The sequence below is a fragment of the Globicephala melas genome, chromosome 3 (assembly GCF_963455315.2).
Source record: "Globicephala melas chromosome 3, mGloMel1.2, whole genome shotgun sequence".
Lineage (NCBI taxonomy): Eukaryota > Metazoa > Chordata > Mammalia > Artiodactyla > Delphinidae > Globicephala > Globicephala melas.
Genome location: NC_083316.1, coordinates 87,741,734 through 87,766,248, shown reverse-complemented (window position 1 = coordinate 87,766,248; position 24,515 = coordinate 87,741,734). Strand labels below are relative to the sequence as shown.

At 34.7% G+C, this 24,515-nt stretch overlaps 1 protein-coding gene across 1 annotated transcript in view; it reads left to right on the top strand.

Annotated features, from left to right (window-relative positions):
* FBXL17 (F-box and leucine rich repeat protein 17) overlaps positions 1–24,515 on the top strand; it is a 478,538-nt gene that overhangs the window by 281,432 nt on the left and 172,591 nt on the right. The gene's annotated exons all lie outside the window — the stretch shown is intronic.

The following is a 24,515-nucleotide window of genomic DNA, read 5'->3' as shown; positions in this document are numbered from 1 at the left end:
ACATTCTAGTCAATATAATTAATTCTGTTAAGTTTTTGTTTTCTCGTTGTGTATAATAGTAATTTTTCTCATTTTACCATTTACTTTAAGAGTTCTTTAGCATGTTTTAACTGAAAATTGAATATTAGAATCAATTAATTCATTCAGTATTCACTGAGAGATCAGTTATTGAACTAATATTTATGAGGTTTGGTGCTTACTAATAGGAATACAGTGATATATATGTTGCTGGAGAGAAGATAAAATAAGGACACATATAACAATAAAATGATATGAGGTATATATTGTCTATTTTATGTGACTCAAATATTCCATATAGTTAGTACCAAAAAATCCATATTGTTATGATAATGATACAAACTTTTCTCTGTTGCATAAATTATTAATGATATCCATCACATTTCTTTTAGAATATTCATTCAACAAACATGAGATATTATCTAGGTAATATATTTTAAGACATCTATTTAAAACATGGTGTAGATTCAGAGTTATATGATACTGTGACCTTACTTTATTGTAGATATAAGATGAAAATTAATAATTCATTCTCAGAAGATAAACTGAATTATTTCATTTGTAAAATATATTTTTGCTTTAAACTATTATTTAGCTTTTATGTTTAAATGCTTGGTGCTCATTTTCAAGATCCAAATGCTTTATTTAATTTCAGATATAATTATCTCATTTATTTTCATATACTAATCAGAAAACCTAAAGGCATATGTGTTGTATTTTGAATAATTGAGAATAAAACTGAGAAATTCTTAAATCCCACTTCAGGTAAATTATAAAATAAGTGATAGTTTTGTGAAAATATGTAAGTTTGTAAAAAAGATAATAAAATGGAGGAAAATTGTAATTACTTGCCTTCCAAAATGATAATGAAAAGAACACTTCAGTATTTTGACACTGTCCTTAAATTTTAGATGCAAATAATACACTTAAACCTATTTTATATTGTGATTTATTAAAGAAAATTAACATATAGGTAATTTAAAAGATTATATTATAGTTCTCTAGAATTATATAAGTTGTTTGAAGTCACTTTAGAATGGAAATTATAATTACGATTGATCCTTTTATTTTGTATTCTGATAAGGCAGTGAGGGTCATATACATGCATGAGGCCATGCCACGTATATATCCCAGACTTTTTAAGTTTAAAAATATTTAAAAGGTAATCTATATATTTAGGTTTTATGTTAAAAACAACTTTAATGGTTACTATACCTTGGATATTAAAAAATATTTTTTTCTTTAGCCCAACATATTGATTTAATTAATAACAGTATTAGCAGACTGTGAAGGATCTCTAAGATTTCATAACCCTCCTCATAATCAATGTCATGATATCGCTCTTGTTCTCAATAAAGACATTTTGGGTTTGGAGTCTGAAGTTTCATAACTTAGTATGAGCATTTTCTCTTCCTCCCTTCCCCTTTTTAGCATTTGGAAGAAGTTCTTACCAGTAAGGATGTCTGAAAATTCCTGCCAGAAACCTGATCTTCAATAGTCCCCAGTCCTCTTAAGAAACCTTTCTTCCCCAGGTTCCCTCAGTATTTCCTTTGACAGCCATTCCTTCCTCATATGAGACTGTATTGGTAATGTTAGAATTTCCGATTCAGACAGCCCTGGTAGTTTTATTTCACTTTTCTCACTTTAAAAAAAATGTATTTTCATCACCTCTTGCTTGAGAGGAGTTTTGCCCTGAAACTCCAAAGTTACTAGAAAAGGGAAACCTTTTGAACCCCAAGTCTAAAATCTTTTCTTTCATGTTCTCTCCATTTATTTTTCTTGCTTTCCCACCTATCAGGCATATATTTCATGTAATTCATGGCCTATTTTCTAGGGTTCAGTAATCAGTCGTACACCTTGAATTATTACCTTTGAGGATAAGAGGGTGACTAGAAGCAAAATTTATTGAATTTGAATTGTCTTTCCCTTCTGTAAAAATTCACAGTAAACCATTCTATGGTCACGACATGCAAGAAGTTAATTGCCATGTTGTGTTTTTAAATTCCAAGTTTTAACCATTACAAAATATGACCAAAAATTAGCAGTACTTTTCAAATTAAAAATGTGCATATTTTTTGACCTAGAATTCCATTTCAAGGTATTTATCTAACAGATAAACTCTCACATGAGTGAAATAATATTTAAGGATGTTTGTTGTTATTCATATGTCCAATGTGCATTTTAAAACTAGAAAGTTCTGTATATGGAAAGTAAAAAAAAAAAAAAATGCCAGAATAGCATATGGTATTTATAGCAGACAAATTGCATATATACACAGATACATATGTATCTGTATATATATGTAAGATACATGTATATGTATACACACACATATGGAATATATTTATAAGTACATAGGTTATCTCTGGAAAGCTACTCAAGAAATTGCTAGTAGTGTAGCTGGCCTCCAGGGAAAGATACTGGGCATCTAGGAATAGAAGAAGGAAGTAGACTTCATTTTCACTATCTTACTGTTGTATCATTTAAATGTAATGCCCATCTAGAAGTAAATAGAATGTTTAAAATTAATATTATGGGCTTCCCTGGTGGCGCAGTGGTTGAGAGTCCGCCTGCCGATGCAGGGGACACGGGTTCGTGCCCCGGTCCGGGAAGATCCCACATGCCGCGGAGCGGCTTGGCCCGTGAGCCATGGCCGCTGAGCCTGCGCGTCCGGAGCCTGTGCTCCGCAACGGGAGAGGCCACAACAGTGAGAGGCCCGCGTACCGCAAAAAGAAAAACAAAAACAAAATAAAATTAATATTATGTTTAAAAAGTTAAAATTAAAAAGCAGCGGCCCAGTTGAGAACTTCTGACAGAATGAAGCTGTAGGAAGACTGCTCTGAACAGATTAAGCCTAGGAACGCTGAGATAAAATCCCCAAGCCCTTTAGGTTTAACTCTGTCCATGATGCAAACTCTGTACTGTCAGTTTCTGTGTGGGTGAGAATGCACTCATCTGACAAGGCCAGAGATCCAGCTTGCATTACAGTAATGTGCCATTCTAAATTAATAAATTAGCACTCTATAGGAATTTGATTTTCATGGGTTTATCCCAGAGAGCCTTCTCAGTTTTAATTAAAGCACAAAATCATTTCTGGAGTGCGAAGGTAAGGACCAGGTCCTGACTGCAGTGACCTAGATGAAGTGTTGCCCCCGAGAGGCCTGCCAGGCCTCCGCTGGGCACCCTCAGATGCCCCCTCTCCTCCATGACTGTAGCAGGGCTGGAGGCACATGTCGTTCACTGCGCATCCGCGGTCTCCCTTGTCTCAGATTTTCATTTCAGCTCTTCAGTTTTTACTTCATAGACTAGACTGAGCTCAAATCCCAAGAGAAGTTGGGAAAATGAGTGCTCGTTTATCTATATTACAAATTGTGAAATTATTTCTCAGAAAGAGAAAACACTTGATGGACTCGTAAGTGAATATTATCTCTATGCAGAATACCTCAGAACAGAATAAAAAGCACAGTAAGCGACTGACATAAATATAGGTGTGCCTACAATATATGTTAGTAAACAGGGCTATAATATTAGGGACCAGAAGCAATCTGTTTCATATTTAAAATATCAAGTAAAAATTATCTTCACAATTATGAATTTTTAAACAGTGTTATTGCTTCTCAATATATAAGACATGCAAACATACCACATCATTTTTATTGCAAAAACAGAAAAACATAATTAAAACTATAAAACGCTGTTCTTAGTGTCATTTTAATGTCTTTGTTATTGCCATTTATCTCTGAGAGATAATAAGAGAAAGAAATTGAGAAATAAGGCATCAGTAGATGATAAATTTTGTTCATAGCAAACTGTTTTAAAAAAATCACTATTGTCTTTCATCCAAGAGAACAACGGAGAAAACAAGACACATCTATTGTAAATATCTGTTTTGATTTTACGTCATTTTAAAAGTAAAGGTTTGGTTTTTTCCCCAAATTTTCAATTTAGTATTCCTCTTTGTGTGATTTCCATCTTACCTAATTTTCTTAAACATAAGGAAGAATTTTATTCATTTCAATGAATGTGAGTATGAAGGAATTTCTGTCTCATACATTCTTACAGGTTCACACACAGATCCTTCACTGGTGAATCTGACAAATTGGGAATAGTAGTTCAAAGATTGGGCTTCTTATTTTCTTACATGTTAACAGCAGTAGGCTGAGGGGCCCAGAGGGTGGAAGAGCTGCTGAAGAGAGAAATTGACAGCTCACATCTTTAAAAACCAAGTTAAGCTGAGGTTACTGAATAGCTTTTACCTTATACGTAACCACACCTCAGGCTTTCCTGTAACTGAAATATGAGGCTAAATTCTTAGATAGTTGACTAGGAGAAATTCTGGCCCCTCTCTAAGTTTAGATACCAGTGCACTATGACATCTACTTTTCTTGGAGTGCTCTCTAAGTAAGACCATCACCATCATTTGTGAAGCCATTGAGGAACAGTCTGTAGGACAAATGACCAAGTTCTGGGGAATGTCCGCTTTCCATTGATAAAGCAACTTTTTGAAAGGAAATATGAACTCTAAATAGAAAAGAAACACATGCTTTGGGTATAAAATGCTTCTTGACATATTAACTGAAAAGAGCATGGTATAACATTGTATCCCTAATATAACAGTGTATGAGATACAAGAAAGATAAATACACACGAACAAAAAAAGCTAGGTATTGGAAAACAATAAAGGAAATATAAAAGAAGTGACTACTGACTGCATTAGACTCATAGGATTCTTTTTTTCTCGCTTCACTTTCCTGAACTCCAAATTTTCTTTTATGAACCTGTACTGCTTACATAATAATGAGATGAAAGGAAAGCCCTGTCCTTTGGAAATTTGATAATTTTAAGTTGTTTATGTCTTTGCAATTACTTTGTTGTCCATTCTCTTAATATTCTGTAAATTTATGTATTACATGTCAAAAAGAAAAAGTGAAAAAGGAAATTAAACCATAGAAAGGAATAAATACTAGAAAAATATTTAATAAATGCTTTATTATCCTCAAAAATGTTGATATGAAAATTGTCTTAGTATTTTAAATCCTACATGGAGAATATTAATTTTCATTAAGCTAGGGAGTTTATTTAATGTTTCCTATAGCATAGAATCCAGCTTTCTCCCAATTACTGAATAGCTTGTAATTATTTGTGGCTCTCTTTAGTGATTCTCTCCTCATTCCTTTCTTTTTTATCCCAGATGGAATAGCCGACTTTGTTAGAAAAGTTTGCATTCTTTTTAATTGATAGCTGTACTATGATAAATGTGAATTTTATATAGATGGATTTCTAGCTTTATGTTGGATAGCCTCATATCCATGGCCACATAAGCATGATGTCTGTAGGCTAATATGCTTACTTAATCTTTAATACATTATATTTTAATAATATAGGAATGCCAAGCTACAGAAAAGCAAATGAAAAGGTTATTTTTAATTCATGTACTACTGAATGTACCTTCTTTCTGCTTGTAGCTCATTATACATGCAGTGGAGCCCAATTTTTTAAAAGTGGAAAGCATACCAAATTAAACCACAAGTTTTGCAACTGATGTTCCTTTTGTAAAAGGAGTACTCTCCATCTTTTCAGTTTTATTTATTCTGACTGCTTGTTACTCATTTGTGCTTCTCTCTTCTCCGTTATAGTCAGAATTTCTAATCCCATTTCAAGCAGAAGGCTGCCACTTTTCATCAGAGAAGAGGCAATAAACATGCATCACACTTATATATTCTGGCTTTCATCTGGGGAGCTCAAAGTGTTTTGTGCATAAGTAGTGTTTCCCCTGGCTTTTTTTTTTCTAAGTAGGAAAACTGAAGCCTAGAGAGCTTAAATGACTGCAGGAAGCCCACACCTGCAACAATGAAAGTCGTGATTTTAATTAAATATATATCCGTGAAAATACTCAGGATTTCTTGACCTGGATATCAGTTTATATGCTGTGCTTGAAGAGTGACACAATTGTGGAGAGTAAAAATTGGTACTAGCACATTTTTGTCATGGTCCAGTCAGGGGAAATGGTGCCAAAACAAAAGTGAGCGCTAACAGAGGGAAACTTCATGAACATGACTATTCATTTCATGTCTTTAAATTCAAAATTATAAAAAGAACTCAGCTGGAAAGAAAGAGTGTTTTCAGGGTCAAACTTTTTAGAGTTTTGTGGCTGTGGTTGAGCAGGCCAGAGAAAGGGCAGCCTATGGCTGGGACGGGGCGGGGGGGGGGGGGTCTAGTCAGTGTAGCAGGTGAGGCTGGTTCTCAGGAACGAGCCCCTTCCTCATTTAATCTCTCTCTCTCTCTCTCCCTTTTTTTTTTTTTTTTTGCCAAAGACATAAGTGATCTCAGTGGAATTCAAATGTGGATTATTAGTCATAAAAGCATGAGTAAGAGATTAATAGAAAATAGGCAGTTTTTTTAAATATTAATTTTAAAAGACCATCTTGTTCTAAGGATGTCTGGATGTAGGTCTGTGATTCTCAACTTGCCTTGCACTGGTCTGTGGGGCAGGGGACTGGGGATGTAGAAAATCAAAGGAATGAGGACTCAGAAGGTCTTTTTCTCTCCTGCACTTTTGGTGGTGGTGTTCAGATTAGTTTAATGCATGCGTGGGGAGTGGAGATGACTGGGAAGTTTGACTTACATTGAGAAAGGAGGCATAAGGTGTGGAGGTGGTGGTGGAAGGAGAAAAATTAAAACCAAAGAAGACTGTGTCTTTGAGAGAGTGGTGGTAGAATTTAGAGGTTTAAATGTGGAGGTTAGAGGAAATGAGGGCTTTTATTAGAGTTGATTCAGTAACTATATTACTTAAGAATTTAATCTGGTTTGCGTTATAAATGGTAAAGAGATACAGTGAGATCACGTGGACGTTCCTCTGCTGTTCGACCAACCCATTATTTGATATCCTTAGCTCTCAGTCACCCATCGCTAACATGAGTGTAGGGGACACAGCACTTTTTGGATATACTTTTTTCACCTGGCAGAAAGTATCACACACAGGCGAGTTCAATAATCCCTTACTCAGTAGCACTTTATCTAGTCACTAGTCTCTCACTATCTAGTTACACTTCCAAAAATCCTTTTCAGAAATCTATCTTCCCAAAGTCCCGCTTATCACAGAAAGCAACTTAGAATTTCCTGCTGAATTCCAAGATATTTATATATTTATTTCCCCTAGAAAACCACTTTAAAATCCCTCCCTATATAGATATGGTAAAAAGTACTTATTTTTTTTCCTCAAATTATCCTTATAAAATTTAGAAATACTCTTGGGTGTTGTAAATGCCTGTCAATACAGTAGTTGGGAAATTATGGGTATATTAGCCTAGAAACAAACATCTTAGGATGTCAGACACCTGTCTGATATTCCCACTGCAAACATTTCATGCTCAAAATTGCAACCTGTCTATGTTTGGGGTGGTTCCTTTGGAGAACAAAACAGCAAAGCAAGAAGGCAGAACACCTCCTTAGCCTTCTGCCTGTTGGCCCTGGGTCAGACCAGCAGAGAATGCCAAGACGTGGTGCATAGGAAGCCTCTGACTTGCCGTGCTGCTAAGACACCATGGCCTACCCTAGTGAGGAGAGGCCATCTCTCATTAGCAGTGCAGCCACTTCTCAAGGTCCTAGGATCTTGGAGCAGGATCTCAATTGCTTCTGGGCTCTTGCTTCTTCATATGTAAATGAAGGAATGATATGACCTTTAAGGCCCAGTCAGTTCTAATATCCAGAGATTACACCAATTAGCCTCATCTGCCCTGAGGCTATTTCTTACCTATACCTTTAGAATAATGTACTAGAGGTGTGGATCTTGGAGATAATGCCCTAAAGATTTCACTCTGTAGTAATTATCCTAAGAGAAAAGCACAGTGTGTTTCATACTCATAGATTATTTTCAGACTCAAGTCTGAAATATCAGAAGCTGTTCCCTAGAATATTAATAGGTCTTACCCTTAGGAAATACTTGATCAAGCCAAATGAAATAAGCCTTTGTCCTGCAGTACTGCTCAAAGCTTTTTCTGTGCTTGGATGCATTGTGACCCAAGGATCTGAGGGTTCCACAATGCAGTGTTTTTCCAGTTGATTTGAGTGAAGTCTCCCTTTTTTGTGTGGAAAGTCTCTATGCTCTGAGAAACGATGTTTTTGGCTGTTTTCAGTCTATCCACAGACATATTCAACTAAATGATCCTCAGATATAGTTGAGTGTTCCTCTTCCTAAAATCTGCCCTTCTACTTTGCTTTGGCCTCCAGGAGCAGCTTCTGCAGGAGCGCCTGAAGGCATTGGGCTATGAGTTCAGGGTTAGGCAGAACTGTAGGAATGTCAGAATACTAAGAATCTGCAGATCAGGCCCAAATTTACCTGGTATTTTGAGTTCATTCCCCTCTCCCCTTTCTCATGTAAGAAAGTGTCCATGTAGACAAGTACTAGGCTTCTAGTACTAGGCTTATCTTAGCTTCTGAATTATTTCTAGCTTTAAGTTTTTCCTTGTAGGGAAAAAACATGAACTTTGTAATCATACTCATGCTGACCTCAGTTTAAATCTGCCCCTTACTAGATCTAACTCTCAGACTGAGCCATTGTTCTGCATTGTAAAATGGACATGGTAAAATGGAGCTGTATTTTACAGAATTAAATAAGTAAATATTTAGCAAATTACCAGCTAATGAATGTTCACTAATGTTAGCTACTTTAATTCTTTCATTGTCTAGCAGAGAGGTCCTAGATCTAGGAGCGAGTAACCTGGTCTCATTTCATTACTAATTTATTACTAACTATCCCAACATATACGTTGGCCCCAGGATTTAATTTCTCTATAACTCAGCCCTCATGAAATCAAATGAAGATAAAACTACCTTACATGGTGTTTTAAAGTATAAACTGAGATAATAGAGCTGTAGTTAATTTCAAAAGTACCAATTAATGTTACTTATTTTTAGTAGTGGTAAAATTATTATTGACTTTTAGTTTGACAAAGGAACCTTTTTGTTTCCAGTGCGGTATCTGTTGTAATGGGATTGCTGTAATGGGATCTGTTGTAAGAGCATACTATTTTAATAGAATCCCTTAGGACGGATTTAAGAAACAGTACTGAGCCTCTTGTTTTCCATCTTACGTAGGAAGGTTTATATAATTTAAACGTTTGTGTACAAGTTCTTTCATCTTCAACTGCACAACTGTAAAAGATTTAGAGTTTTTGAAGATTGTGCATTTAATTTTTAGCTGAATTGTATATAGATCAAATCCATGCATCAGAAAGTCTACAAAAAGAGAATTTATAGAGCTTGGGGAGATGGAGTTAAAAATTTATAAGTCTTTGGGACCCTTAAATGGGAAAGATGTGAAAAATCTGTTTTTGACTTAAAAACTACATTTTAGAACTGTGGGAAACTAATGCTGTAAATTCTTACTTGAGAAATCCTACTACTGATTTCTTCTGTCACATTTAAGATATGTCATTATTAAATCTTTGAATTTCATAACGCAAAGATATGATTGGCATTGAAATCTTGTTCAAGTTATTTTATTTTTATTTATGTATTTTTTTGTCCATGCTGCACAGCTTGAAGGCTCTTAGTTCCCCCGATCAGGGATCTAACTCGGGCACTTGGCAGCGAGAACGTGGAGCCCTAACCTGTGGACCACCAGGGAATTCCCATTGTTCAAGTTATTTTAAAGCATTTTCTTCTGAAATTAATTTCTTTAAAAAAAATTTTTTTTTGAATTTTATTTTATTTTTTTATACAGCGGGTTCTTATTAGTTATCTATTTTATACATATTAGTGTATATATGTCAGTCCCAATCTGAAATTAATTTCTGATGGGAGATTTTGATAGTTTAGTACAAAAAGCTTAGGCCTTTTTTTTAAAAAACTAGATTTTAAAATTTATTGTGAGACATGTATTATGTTTATCTTACATTATGTCAAACTCTTTTTGCCTAAGTTTTTCATTTGTGTATCTGACCTCTTTGAATAGGCTAATGGTTTTGAAGACATTTGCAAAATGCTTTTGGGTAGTAGATAGCTTACCTGTCTTTTCTGATAAATCTCCATTTCCTTACTGGATATTTAGGAGAGAGATCTAGATTACCAGGTATGTCTCTAAAGGCCTTGCTGCTTATTCTGTCTCTTGCAGCCATCTATTCATAATTCACTTTCCAAGTGCCAGTTGTTAGGTGGGCATTTTGTAATTTCCTGTAGGAGTTAAGTGTGTAGACAGAAAAAGTCTTAAAATTGTATTGTTGAGAAAAGATTTCAAAACATGTAAATCATTGGTAACACTGTGTTCCATCTAAGATGTGCTTAAATTGGTGACATTGCCCAAGATCATAGATCAGGTGTTTATTGTAGAGTGTATGACGCTGTGAATTTCTGTAAGTTCCATTTCTGTACACAGCACTGTATCAACACCATGGTATGAGAAATCCTTCCTACTTAGCACTCAATCATGAAAGTTGGTTAAACATGAGCCTCCTTTGTTGCAAGGAGGAACATTCTCAGGTTGAGACTTTCAATATAAAATACTAAGGAAAAAAATCTTTAAATATTTTACAAATATATATTTTCTGAGTTAGAAGTATTTAATCATAGCTAGCAATTAATATAATAATTGAGCATCTTTACATGTCAAGGAAAATATGTATCATCCTATTACATACCTGCATCTGTATACCATAATTTATTTAACCTATCCTATTTGTGTTTGCAGTAATAGGATTTCTGGGTCACAGGACATATTCATTGAAAGCTTTCTTAGTTTTTGTTCATCCTGGAATTCTAGGATCCAGTGTATCCCTAGGCATATGTGGTGGTCCATAAGTATATAAATGATGGAGTGAATAATACTAGACTACACTCCAGAATGGTTTTGCTAATTTGTGTTGTTGCTACATGTGTATCTGTTTCCCCTCAACAAGGTATGAAAGTTGACAACTAAGTCCACAGTTACCTTTTTATAAATAAACTGCTCTTAGAGTGAGAATAGAAGCTCCAAATGATCAGAGACTCATAGTGGTGACTGTTTCCAGTGGCTCTGAGAGGGCAGTCATATAGTCCGCTGGTTTTTGAAGAGGCATTAGTCTGACTCATAAGCGCTTATTTGTAATTCAAGATTTTATTAGACCTAAATATTTTTTAATATTTTGAAAGTTTGGCTTAGAGAAACTGTAATATAAAGTTTTCTATTTTGTTTCCCAAGGTGCTTCAATATTTTTACTATTTTTAAATAAACAATTAAACAATGTCATTTTTTAATTTATGATGAGGAATTCTGGCATGGGGCTTTAGGCACTAATTATATATTCATTTTATGCTGATTTGTTGCTTTTGTCTCAGTTTCCAACAGCTTTGAGATGGGGGCTATATTTAAATCAAATCTATGATAAAATATTTTTTATCGAGATCCTTTTTTTTTTTTTTCCCCAACTTCAGTTTATTAGAACACACAGGCCAGGATTTTGGTTAGCTTTCTGTGATTATACTGTTGTCCCCAAAGTGTATGAATCAAACTCAGAATTATGCTTGTGTTGATATTCAACTGTACTAATGAAGAATGATAATTTTTAAGAGAAAAGATATTTAAATTCTGGAACTTTATAATAGTGACTTTGAATATTTTACGTAGCTTGGCTTTCAGAAGAAAGCGTATTTTAAGCACTGCTTTTCCTTTCAGAGCAAAGTTCAAAGTCATCTTGTTGTTTTATTAACTAGCTAAAATGAACATTTTCTTGCATTTTAAGCTACTGCCAACTCTTTTGCCAAATGGGAATAATATAAATAAATTGTCACAGTTATAGTATTTATTAAGTCTAGTTGATATCAGTACATTTTATTGTATATTTTGTCTTTGGTCAAATACAAAACATGGCTTTTTGCAATTTGGAAAGGCCTCTAGCTTCTAGACTGTATTTATTGAGGCAATAGTTGGGCCATAGGATTTTCATTATTTGAACTTTAAAACATCATATCATTTTCTCAGTTTATAGCACTTTAATCTTATATTGTGAATTAATCAATCTAAATAGTTGAAATAATAATTTGAAAAGGATTTTAAAACATAAATAACCTTTGGACTCTGTTAACCAAAAAAGGGGTCCAAAACTTACTAAAGAACAATGAAGCAAACTTGTAACTCAGTGAAAGCCCTCTTTTCTGCCCTGATGGAGATTAGTATTTGTTGATTTAAAGAGTGAAGGTAGGAGCATTGTAAAATAATATATTCAAGGAATTTGCATAATTTAAAATTATATAAATGCCCATTTATTCATGAGTATTCTGTTGAAGGACCAAGGCATTTTATTTGTATAAGAGCATGCTGATGGGAGTCACGTCATGTTTCTTCTGTAAACTACACCCCAATTGCATCATTGGTGATTTCCAGTTTTCAGTACATTAAAGTGGGGTGAGAAGGATACTTGTAAAGCAATATAAATAGAATCCTTTTAAATTTTAAAGACCTTTCCCTAAACATTGTATTTATTTTTTTTAAGTTTTTGCTTTTGCTTGCTTGCTTGGCTTAATTAATGACATTTACATACATCATGAAATGATCACTATGATAAATCTAGTAACCATCTGTCCCCATACAAAGTTATTAGATTATTATTGACCATATTCCTCATACTGTTTATTATATCCTCGTTGCTTTATTTATTTTATTACTGGAGATTTGTACCTCTTAATCCCCTTCACCTCTTTCTCCTCACCTCCACTTCCCTCTGGCAACCACGTGTTTGTTTTCTGGATCTATATTTTTGTTTTGTGTAAGTGAGAACATATGGTATCTGTCTTTGCCTGATTTATTTCACTTAGCATAATACCTTCTATATCCATCCATGTTATCACAAATGACAAGATTTCTATTTTTTAATTTTTTTTTGCTGTACGCGGGCCTCTCACTGCTGTGGCCCCTCCCGTCGCGGAGCACAGGCTCCGGACGTGCAGGCTCAGCGGCCATGGCCCACGGGCCCAGCCGCTCCGCGGCATGTGGGACCCTCCCGGACCGGGGCACGAACCTGCGTCCCCTGCATTGGCAGGCGGACTCCCAACCACTGCACCACCAGGGAAGCCCAGATTTCTTTTTGTTTTTAATGGCTGAGTAATATTCCATTGTGTGTATATATACCACATCTTCTTTATCCATATGTCTATTGATGGACACTTAGGTTATTTCCATTTCTTGGCTATTGTAAATAATGCTGCAGTGAATAGTGGGTGATATCTTTTTGAATCTGTGTCCTTGTGTTCTTCAATTAAGTACCCAGAAGTGAAATTGCTGAATCATGTGGCAGTTTTATTTTTAATTTTTTGAGGAATCTCCATACTGCTTTCCATAGTGGCTGCACCAATTTACAATCCCATCAACAGTGCACAAGGGTTCCCTTTTCTCCACATCCTCTAACAACACTTATTTGTTGTTTTACTATCATTGTGACAGGTGTGAGATGGTATCTCACTGTGGTTTCGATTTGCATTGCCCTGATGATTAGTAATGTTAAACATCTTTTCATGTGTCTGTTGGCCATTTGTATGCCTTTTCTTGGGGGAAAAAAACGTCTATCCAGGTCCTCTGCCCATTCTTTAATCAGGTTGTTTGTTATTTTTGATATTGAGTTGTGTGAGTTTTTTTGTATATTTTGGATATTAACCTGTTATTGGATATATCATTTGCAACTATTGTCTCTTATTCAGTAGGGGACCTTTTTGTTTTGTTTCTAGTTTCCTTCACTGTACAAAAGCTTTTTAGTTTTATGTAGTTCCATTTGTTTGTTTTTGCTTCAGTTTTCCTCTCCTGAGGAAACAGATCCAAAAAAATATTTCTAAGACGGATGTCAAAGAGCACACTGCCTATGTTTTCTTCTAGGAATTTTATGGTTTCACATCTTGCATTTAAGTCTTTTATACATTTTAAGTTTCTTTTTGTATATGGTGTGAGAAAGTAGTCCAGTTTTATTCTTTTGCATATAGCTGCCCAGTTTTCCCAACACCATTTATTGAGAAGGCTGTCTTTTCCGTGTTGTATATTCTTGCCTCCTTTGACATAGATTAACTTGCCATATAAGTGGGGGTTTATTTCTAGGCTCTCTATTCTGTCCCATTGATTTATGTGTCTTTTTGTGCCAATACCATGCTATTTTTGATTACTGTAGTTCTGTAGTATAATTTGAAATTAGGGAGCGTGACACTTCCAGCTTTGTTCTTTTCTCTCAAGATTGCTTTGGCTTTTTGGGGTCTTTTGTGTTTCCATACAAATTTTAGAATTATTTGTTCTCATTCTGTGAAAAATGCCATTGATATTTTGATAAGGATTGCATTGAATCTGTAGATTGCCTTGGGTAATATCATTTTAACAATGTTAATTTTTCCAATTCATAAACACATTAGTTTGGGTTGTCTTCAACTTCCTTTTATCAGTCTCTTATAGTTTTAGAGTACAAGTCTTTTACCTCCTTAGATTCTTTCCTAGGTATATTATTCTTCTAGATGCTGTTGTAAATAGGACTGTTTTCTTTATTTCTCTTTCTGATAGTTTGTTATTTCTATACACTAATAAACTATCTGAACTCCTGTATATTAATTCTGTATTCTGTAACTTTACCAAATTCATTTATTAGTTCTAACAGTTTTTTTGGTGGCGTCTTTAGGACTTTCTATATGTAGTATCATGTCATCTGCAAACAGTGACAGTTTACTTCTTCCTTTCCAATTTGAATTCCTTTTATTTCTTTTTCTTGTCTGGGGATTGCCATGGCTAGGATTGCTAATATTATGTTGAATAAAAGTGATGAGAGTGGTCATCCTTGTCTTGTTCCTGATCTTAGAGGAAATGCTTTCAGCTTTTCACTGTTGTGTATAATGTTGGCTGTGGATTTGTCACATACGGCTTTTATTATGTTGAGGAATATTCCCTCTATATCCACCTTGCTGAGAGTTTTTTTTAATCATAAATGGATATTGAATTTTTTCAAAAGCTTTTTCTTCATCTACTGAGATGATCATATGATTTTTATTTTTTAATTTGTTAATGTTGTGTATCGTATTGATGGATTTGTGGATACTGAACCATCCTTGCATACCTGACATAATTTCCGCTTGCTCATGGTGCATGATCCTTTTAGAGTATTGTAATTCAGTTTGCTAATATTTCGTTGAGGATTTTTGCATCTATATTCATCAGGGATATTGGCATGTGATTTTCTTTCTTTTTTTTTTCTTTTTTGTGCTCTCTTTGTCTGGTTTTGGTATTGGTGTGATGCTGGCCTTGTAAAATTAGTTCAAAAGCATTTCTTCCCCTTCAATTTTTTGGATTAGTTTGAAAAGGTTAGGCATTAACTCTTTTCTAAATGTTTGATACAATTCACGTATGAAGCTGTCTAGTCCTGGACTTTTATTTGTTGGGAGTTTTTTTATTACTAATTCAATTTCATTACTGGTAATCAGTCTGTTATCTTTTCTGTTTCTTCCTGGTTCATCTTGAGAGATTGTACATTTCCAGGAATTTATCAATTTCTTCTAGGTTGTCCATTTTATTGGTATATAACTGCTCATCATAATTTCTTATGATCCACTGTATTTCTGTGGTGTCAGTTTTAACTTCTCCTCTTTCATTTCTGATTTTATTTATTGGGCCTTACCTCTTTTTTTCTTGGTGAGCCTTGCTAAAGGCTTATCAATTTTGTTTATCTTTTTTAAAAAGCAGCTCTTAGTTTCATTGATCTTTTCTAATGTTTTTTAGTCCCTATTTCATTTATTTCCACTCTGATATTTATAATTTTCTTTCTACTAACATTGAGTTTTGTTTGTTCTTTTTCTAGTTCCTTTTGTTGTAAGGTTAGATTGTTTATTTGAGTTTTTTGTTTGTTTGTTTCTTAAGGTAGGCTTGTATTGCTATAAAATTTTCTCTTAAAACTGCTTTTGCTGCATCCCATAGATTTTGGATTTTTGTGTTTACATTTTCTTTTGTCTAAAGGTATTTTTAAAATTCCCTCTTTTATTTATTCAGTGACCCAGTGGTCGTTTAGTAGCATGTTATTTAGACTCCAGTTGTTTGTGGGTTTTGTAATTTTTTTCTTGTTGTTGATTTCTAGTCTCATACCATTATGGTTGTAAAAGATGTTTGATTCTCCTAAACTTTTAAATCATTTCATACCTAATTAAAATCATTTTTAATGAGTTACTTTTATCAAATATATGTGAAGCATTTAGTGTAGTTTTATAAAAATAATTCTTTTTCACTTTCACATTTAATTTAGTTAAATTGCACAATTTAAAATTTTAAATTTAGTAGCATTTAGTTAAATTGCACAATCAGAATAACAAATATGATTGGCAAAGTAGATTTGAGGGCAAACACACAAGATAATGAATTTTTAAAATTTAATGTTTATTGTGGAAGGTTTTAAACACACATAAATATAGAAAGAATCATATAATGAATTCTTGTGTACCCATCACCTGAATTCAGCAATTACCAACATTTTGCCATTCTTATTTCATTGACTGATCCCCTCAACTTACTTTTTCCTGGAGTATTTTAAATTAAATTCTGGACAAATTACCATTTGGAAACACTTCAGTTATCTCTAACCGATGAAGATTTTTTAAATGCACACATACAATACTATTATTACTAACGAACTAACGAACATAATGATAATTCCTTGAAGCCTGTTTTCAGCTCATTTATTTGAATTAGGATCCAAACTAGGTTACATGTTGCATTTGGTCTCTTTTAATGAATACTACTACTCTTCTTTTGCCTGTCAGTCGTTTGTTGTGGACCATGAATTGTTTGTCCTGCAAAATTTCTTTCATACTGGATTTAGCTGATTGTCTTCTTATGATGCCATTCAATATGTTTTGCTACCTGCCCACCCCCATATATTGTCTATAAATTGATAGATAAATTAGAGTCTTGATTAAATTTAGGTTCCTGGTTTGGGGGCAATATACTGCATAGGTAGTGCTGGAGTGCTGAATAGCTCTTATTATATTAAATCAGGAGGCACATATTAGCTAGAGATAATGGAAATTTTAAATTAAGTTATAATAGCTAAGATATGTATCATCTAATTTGTGCAAGGCACTGTTCTAAACACTTTATATATATCATTTCTTTTAATCCTTACAAAAGCCTTTTGAAGTAGATGTTCTTATTACACCCACTGTACGGATAAGGAAAGTGAGGCACAGGGAGGCTAAATAACTTGCTGAGGTTCCCAAGCCTGGATTTGGTCTGGTCTCTGGAACTGAGACTACTGAGTCTGTGCTCCAGAGCACCTATTCTGCCTCTTGAAGGCAGTGACATTTCTAAATTACACTAAAAATAGTTAGGTGTGTACCAGACCCCTCCAGTAAACGTACTGTCTTAATTCTATAAGCAAATGAATGTTAAAGGGTATATATTTTAAATAAAAAATCCTTTTGAGCTATGTTGTTTACCACATCAACCTTCTTTGAAAATAATACCTTATAAAACCCGTATTTATTTTCTTACTGTGATATTTACTCTTACATTGACAAATTGTGATATTTTCCTTTTCCTGTAGTGGAACTTATAGAAAGTAAACTTACTTCCCTTAGGTAAATAGGTAAACATTTCTTTTGCAACATCAAGAAATATAAAGTGAGTTCCTTGAAATTCATGGCAGTTTGTAATTTTCAAAATCCATAGCATTTACGAAAGAAATTATTACAGTTTTTGTTGCTTCTTTTGCTTACATAACGATGAGTATTCTAGTGTCTTCTCAATCAGTTTGGCTTAACTATTGTAGGAGATATGTTTACTAAGGGAAATTCAACAAAATCCACTTTATGTTTCCTTTGCACATTCTTATCCTATTTATATTTTAAAGTCTGCCTATCTTCATGTACAGTTTTTTCCCCTTTAAGTCCCTCTATATTTTAATACATGCTCTTCATCCTTTTTATTAGACAGATTTTACCTAGATATTTCTCTTTATAACTGCAAGTAATTCATTCCTTGTGCCTAAAAATAATGTTCTGCTTTGTTGACATATGCTTATTAAAAGCGGTACATTTGCTATTTTTATTCAGAATTCCAAGTATATACAAGAGCATGACTTGTCTTATCAGTGTGTACCAATCCTTGACACATTCATTCAACAAACCTGTCTCGAGCATCTCATCAAGGATGAGTAAAACATAGGCCCCATGTCAGGTCAGACTCGAAGTCAGGTCAGGGTGATGACATATACTTCATACAGTGGTCACAACAGAGGGAGGAAAAACTAGGAGTCAAGAGCAACTGTCAGTCTGAGAAGAGTCCACTGCTGGAGTCTGACCAAACATAGAATGTAACTGAGTAAAGTGGGTCAAATGTAATCATTGGGGAATAGTGGGGACTGTAACAACTGAAGAATGCATGTCTGATCTAAGGACACTCATATTCACAGGTTTGTTTAAAACACTGACTCAGCCACACAGACTATGGCTAGGATGCCTATTTGTGATTCTGGTAAGGTCTTAAGTACATGAAAAATTTAGTGTTTTGAGAAACTATCTATGTAATAATTCTGTTTAGTGGGCAGTCAGATAGACTTATGTAGAATTTTGGGGCCAGAAGTCAATATCTAGGGTTTCAAGCTACAATGAAAGAAATAAATGGGGGACAAAATTTGAACAAAAGAAATGTGCCAAAATCATCTTGGTCCATAAAACAGGGGCACAGAGGTTCTCAGTGAAGGGTATCGCAGTAGGTTGGTACAAGTCTGGCATTCTGCTGGATTACCATTAAGCAGACCAAGCACATGCCTAGTGTATCACCCCCAGAAGGACAGCATCAACAATCTGAGAAAAAAAGATTAAAATTAGACTTTGGTCTTTCGTTCATGAATTTTGCAGTTTAGTGGAGTTTTAAATTATTATTATGAAATTAGAGATGGAAGAGGAACCATATTTTTTTCCAGGACTCATGGCCTCTACATGCCTTAATCTGGCCTGGGTAAGCCAATAAAATTGAAGATTCCAAGCATAGCGGAATTAGGTGTTTGGCTGAAGACCAGACTCAGGGTGACTGGGCATGGATGTTGGAAGGTAGGCTCAGTAACAAATGTGGCTGTACCCAGTTTGTATGAATATACAACCTGCTGGCCATTAAAACTTTTTCAACCCCAAATAATTCTGAATATCTCTTTATAATTAATGTTTGACATTGGTTGTACTAGCTATTAAGAGAGATTTCCAAACTCATAGATTTGGGCTCTGTATTAATTTTTGCAATAAACATGCATTTATTCTCCCTTTGTAGGGATTTACAGACATTGATTCTAATCAGTGTTTAAAGTTTACTTCGTAAAGAATTAGGTTGAATGTCTTAAAAGTTATATGGTGTAATTGAATAATATAAAAGTATAAAACAACTTTTAAAGGCTTTCATACAGTAACTGCAATTATTTCTCAGTGGTTTCTATTTTTAAATATTAATCTTTTGAAAAATAATATAATGGTTATATAATTCTTACTATATTTTTACATATTACATTTTGAAATCAAGGTATAATATCTTTTCCTCTCATTGAATATCAGACTTTGGTCATGTGAGGTTTATAGTAATATGCCCAATGCTATTAATATCTTCATTATTTTTATATTATATATCAAAAAGATATTTCAGATCTAATAGATATCCTCAAATATAGAAACCTATACTGTGCTTGGCGATGTTAATATGGCTGTTCACGAACTTTTGCACGTCTTGAACCTTAACTAAATCCTTTAAGAGATGTGTGACTCTTTCCTTGATCCTATTTGGGGGCTTTGTTTACAAAGAGTTCTTTAAGTACCTAATGTTTGGTTGCTTAACACAAATCATCTCGATCATAGGTGAATCATTTTATGTGAGACAAAAATAAAATTTACAATGGAGTGAAAAAAGATCAACTGTCAGGTTAAATTTTCTTTGATCTGTTTTGTTCTTTGTTTACTTACGATCGGAGAAAAACACTGACCTTGTCTCTTCAGCAGTACTAAGCATCTTTATGTTCATTTGCAACTTCCATGGTTTTCAGCATGTTTTGGTGACGTCTTTTATTTTATGTGCAGTATATGTAGCTATGAAAATCAGCAGACTGTGTGTTACTTAAAATTGGGCAATTCACTTAGATAATTAGTAACACTAAAAGAAAGGCAGTTCCATTATTTTTTTTGCCAGATTGAGGAAAACTCTGCTGAAAGGTCCATGGTATCCAGCTTTTACTATATGCTGACTAGTGCCAGAATCCTAACCCAGCTTAAGGCAACACATTTTAAAAAATGCTCTTGGTGATTGGATAAGCAGTCTACCTTTTAAGGCACAACATTATATAATGTCTTTCACCAAATATTCAGTTAGGGTAGGAACCTTAAATGAAAAGCTTGATGCTTATCAAGGAGATCATAGTTTTGGGGCTGATTTTATATTGGTTTTTAACTTTTAGTTCAACTCATGAGAGATAACGTGGAAGACAACATATAACGTTGAAGGCTAAGAACCGTCTGAGATCCCTTTCCTGAAGTTATCTGGTTATTGTTGGATAGTCAGGTGCTTGGAATAAAGATGATAGACGAGATAGAATTAGATATCCCTTGAAGATATCCCAAAGAACAAGCAGATGGAATGTTGCATCTGGGCCAGAAGGCTATTGCAAAGAGTCTGCAGCGAGCATTGTCTGTTTAATGAATAAATTATATCATGTATGTGTACTTTTATATCATGTGCATTAAAAAAATTCTGGAAATATACAAATAAATTTTAAAATATTGATCAGTTTCTAGCTATCTTTTATTATTGTGTATTTTCTTAAAAGATAAAAAGAGTAGGGGCTTCCCTGGTGGCGCAGTGTTTGAGAGTCCGCCTGCCGATGCAGGGGACACGGGGCATGCCCCGGTCCGGGAAGATCCCCCACATGCCGCGCAGCGGCTGGGCCCGTGAGCCATGGCCGCTGAGCCTGCGCGTCCGGAGCCTGTGCTCCACAACGGGAGAGGCCACGACAGTGAGAGGCCCGCGTACCGCAAAAAAAAAAAAAAAACTAAGCTATGGTAAAATAAAACAAAGTAACAAAACATATACAATGGTAGTTGCCTTTGTGGGTGGGTATGGGCATTGACTGGAAGGCGGGGCATGAGGGAACTTGGTGGGGTGCTAGGAATAGTCTAGATCTGATAGGGGTTCAAGGTAGACAGGTATATGCACTTGTCAAACCTGATTGCATTTGAGATTTGTGTATTTCACAGCAGGTAAAACTTTTTTTTTTTTAAGAGAACCATTATAAACATTGAACTTTAATGATGTGTATGATAAAGTATTTATGGGTGAAATGTACTGATGTCTGCACTTAACTTTAAAATGCATTAAAAAGTAAGAATGGATAGATAGATACCTGGGTGGATAGAGAAATAGATGGGATACATCTGAGATAAAGCAGATGTAGAAAAATGTTAATTATGGAATCTAGATGGTGAATAATGGCTTTGAGTGAACAATTCCTTTAAATTTCGGTATGCTTCAAATTTTCGATAATAAATTGTGCAAAAATGAGTGTTTATTCTAAAAAAGTTTAGAAGACATACCTTTTTGGAACTTATTCTAATTCAGGCTGAAGATTTGGTAGGATTCTTTAAGGTTTTCTTTTTTTCTCCCTTTCACAACTTAAAATTTTGTCTTATCTGATTATGTCATCTTAATTGCAATTAGTTTGTTACCTTTATTATTTTTTAAATAAGTTTATTCATTTTATTTATTTATTTTTGGCTGAGTTAGGTCTTCTCTGCTGCACGCGGGCTTTCTCTAGTTGCGGTGAGCGGGCTTCTCATTGCGGTGGCTTCTCTTGTTGCGGCGCACAGGCTCTAGGCACACGGGCTTGAGTAGTTGTGGCATGCAGGCTCAGTAGTTGTGGCTCACGGGCTCTAGAGCGCAGGCTCAGTAGTTGTGGTGCACAGGCTTAGTTGCTACGTGGCATGTGGGATCTTCCCTGACCAGGGACTGAACCCATATCCCCTGCATAGGCAGGCGGATTCTCAACCCCTGCGCCACCAGGGAAGCCCCAGTTTGTTACCTTTATAAGTCATATTTCTTGGTGCCACATGTGTAATCCAGTGATTCGTTTAATGCCATTTATTAGGCACTATATTCATTTCCTGTGGCTACTGTAACAAACTACTACAAATTTGGTTGCTTGAAAGCAAAAATATTTATTCTCTCACAGTTGTGGAGGTCAGACATCCAAAATCAGCTTCACTGGGCCAAAATCAAGGTGTCAATCTCCCTCTGGAGAGAAGAATTCATTCCTTTTCTTTCTGGCTTCTGGTGGCTACCAACATTCCTTGGCTTATGGTCATATCACTCCAGTCTGCTTCTGGGGTAATATTACTCTCTCCTCTCTTGTCTATGTCAAATCTCCCTCTGCCTCTTTCTTGTAAGTATACCTGTGATTGTATTTAGGGCCCACACAGATAATCTAGAATAATCTCCCCATCTCAAATCTTTAATTTAATCACACCTGCAAAGACCCTTTTTCCATAAAAAAGTATAAAGTGTATATAAAGTAACACTTAAAGGTTGCATGGATTAGGACCTGATGTCTTTGGGGGCCATTATTCAGCCTACCACAGGCATTTTTTTATGTGCCAAGTTCTGTGCTAGGGCCTAAATAATAATAATTAAAATTTAATTGCTTCCTGTGTGCTAGGTGCTGTCCTATGTGCTTTACATTCATTTTTTTACTAAGGAAAAAAATCGATTTAACATGAACTTATTGGAGCTTACATTTCTTTCTTGCATATGTCAACTATTAAAGTCCCACATTGCTAGTTTTCTAAGAAATGTACTTGAAAATTCTATTCGATCCTAAATAACCCTGTCTTATTTGTGTGGAAGATGTTAAAATTGACAAGATTGTGAATTCCCTTTGGGAAGAGACTTGTCTTTTCCATCTTTGTATCCATTAGTTAGGGGCAGAGTAAGGGTTAGTAAATGTTTGTTGAATAACTGAAAGCACCTTTGCAAACATTGTGAAATGTAACATTTGCAAAATCCTTGGAGATAGGTATTGTAATTTCCAGAATTTTACAGAAAAGACTTAGAGAAGTTCAATTACATTCCGAACCCCAGGACTGTGTCTTACACATACACACATACAAAACTTTGACAATGTGAGCATTGGAAGCATATTTCTGCGGTCCATGACTGATTGATTTTGTACAAGAAACATTAAATTTCAGTAAAATTTTGATATAGCTAAATATCATCTCTGTTATTATTGCATTATATTATTAATCATGTGCAATATACTTTTAAATTTTCAGCTTTTTGAGAGGCCATTTTCATGTGAATTAAGTCCACAGTGGTATTAAGAAATGGGAGGAAATTTTCCAAATGATTCCAAATATTTTAACACTTTCTTGAAACTTCAGCCTTTCCCCAGAGATATGTCAAGCCTATCTAGTCTTTTTGTAACTTGTTTTGATCAGATTTTTTTAACTCACTGATATTATGAATCTTATAAATAATCATACTTCCCTCTTTACTTTGGTTCCTTGAAAGTTTATTCCAAAATGTTATTCCATTTGTAGAAGCTTTTTAGGATGAATCATATCAATCCCTTCAGGGTGAGTATATCCCTAACTTTATTATTTACTATCCATATTTTCTACCTTCTTTGCCCCTCTCAAACATTTCTTTTGTAGTTTTGTATGCATTTCTAGGGAAATAAGGCTGGATATAAGTAAACACATGAAATGAATTTAGGCTCCTTAGTAATTATGAAATATATGAATGTATTATTGTATATGTTACATATAAAATGTTATTTTATATAGATATTGTTATGTTCTGTATATATTGTTTTTCTTCTTTTTCCTCTTTACAGCCACTATTTCAACTGACGTGTCCCTGAGTATATATCATGGTCACTGACTTGCTTATACTATTACTCTTTATATTTTCTTTCACCTTTTTCAAAGTATGATGTGGCATTGGATTGCCATTAATTTTCCCAAAGCCCCAAATTTTGCCCAATGGCCAAAGAGTGTCCTGTGTCTGATGAGCATGCACTTACCTTTCAATAACGGATCACAAAAAGGAAATTGTTCTCTTAATTTTTTTATAAAATTCTATCATTACCAGGGCAGCACTCATGGTACCCCCCAGTAACCAACCATAGGAACACACAACTGACTCCAAGCACATTTACCTGATGTCCCTTTCAGACGCCTGGCATTGCTCTTGCCTCTTTATTCCACTAACAACCTTAGAAAACAATCAATTGCCCCTCTCCTCACCTCAATCTTCTTCCTCAGAATATCAGAATGTATTTCTTTATTTACTTGGGTACATGAGAGAAGTGTTTTGTGTGTAGAGCAGAAATATTAATACTGTTACTCCATTTTGCTACATGGTTTGTTGATTATGCAGACAGAACAGTAACTATAATAATCAACAACTAATCAACAGCGGAGCATTTAGAAACATGCCTCTCACTGTTGCGGCCTCTCCCGTCGCGGAGCACAGGCTCCGAACGCGC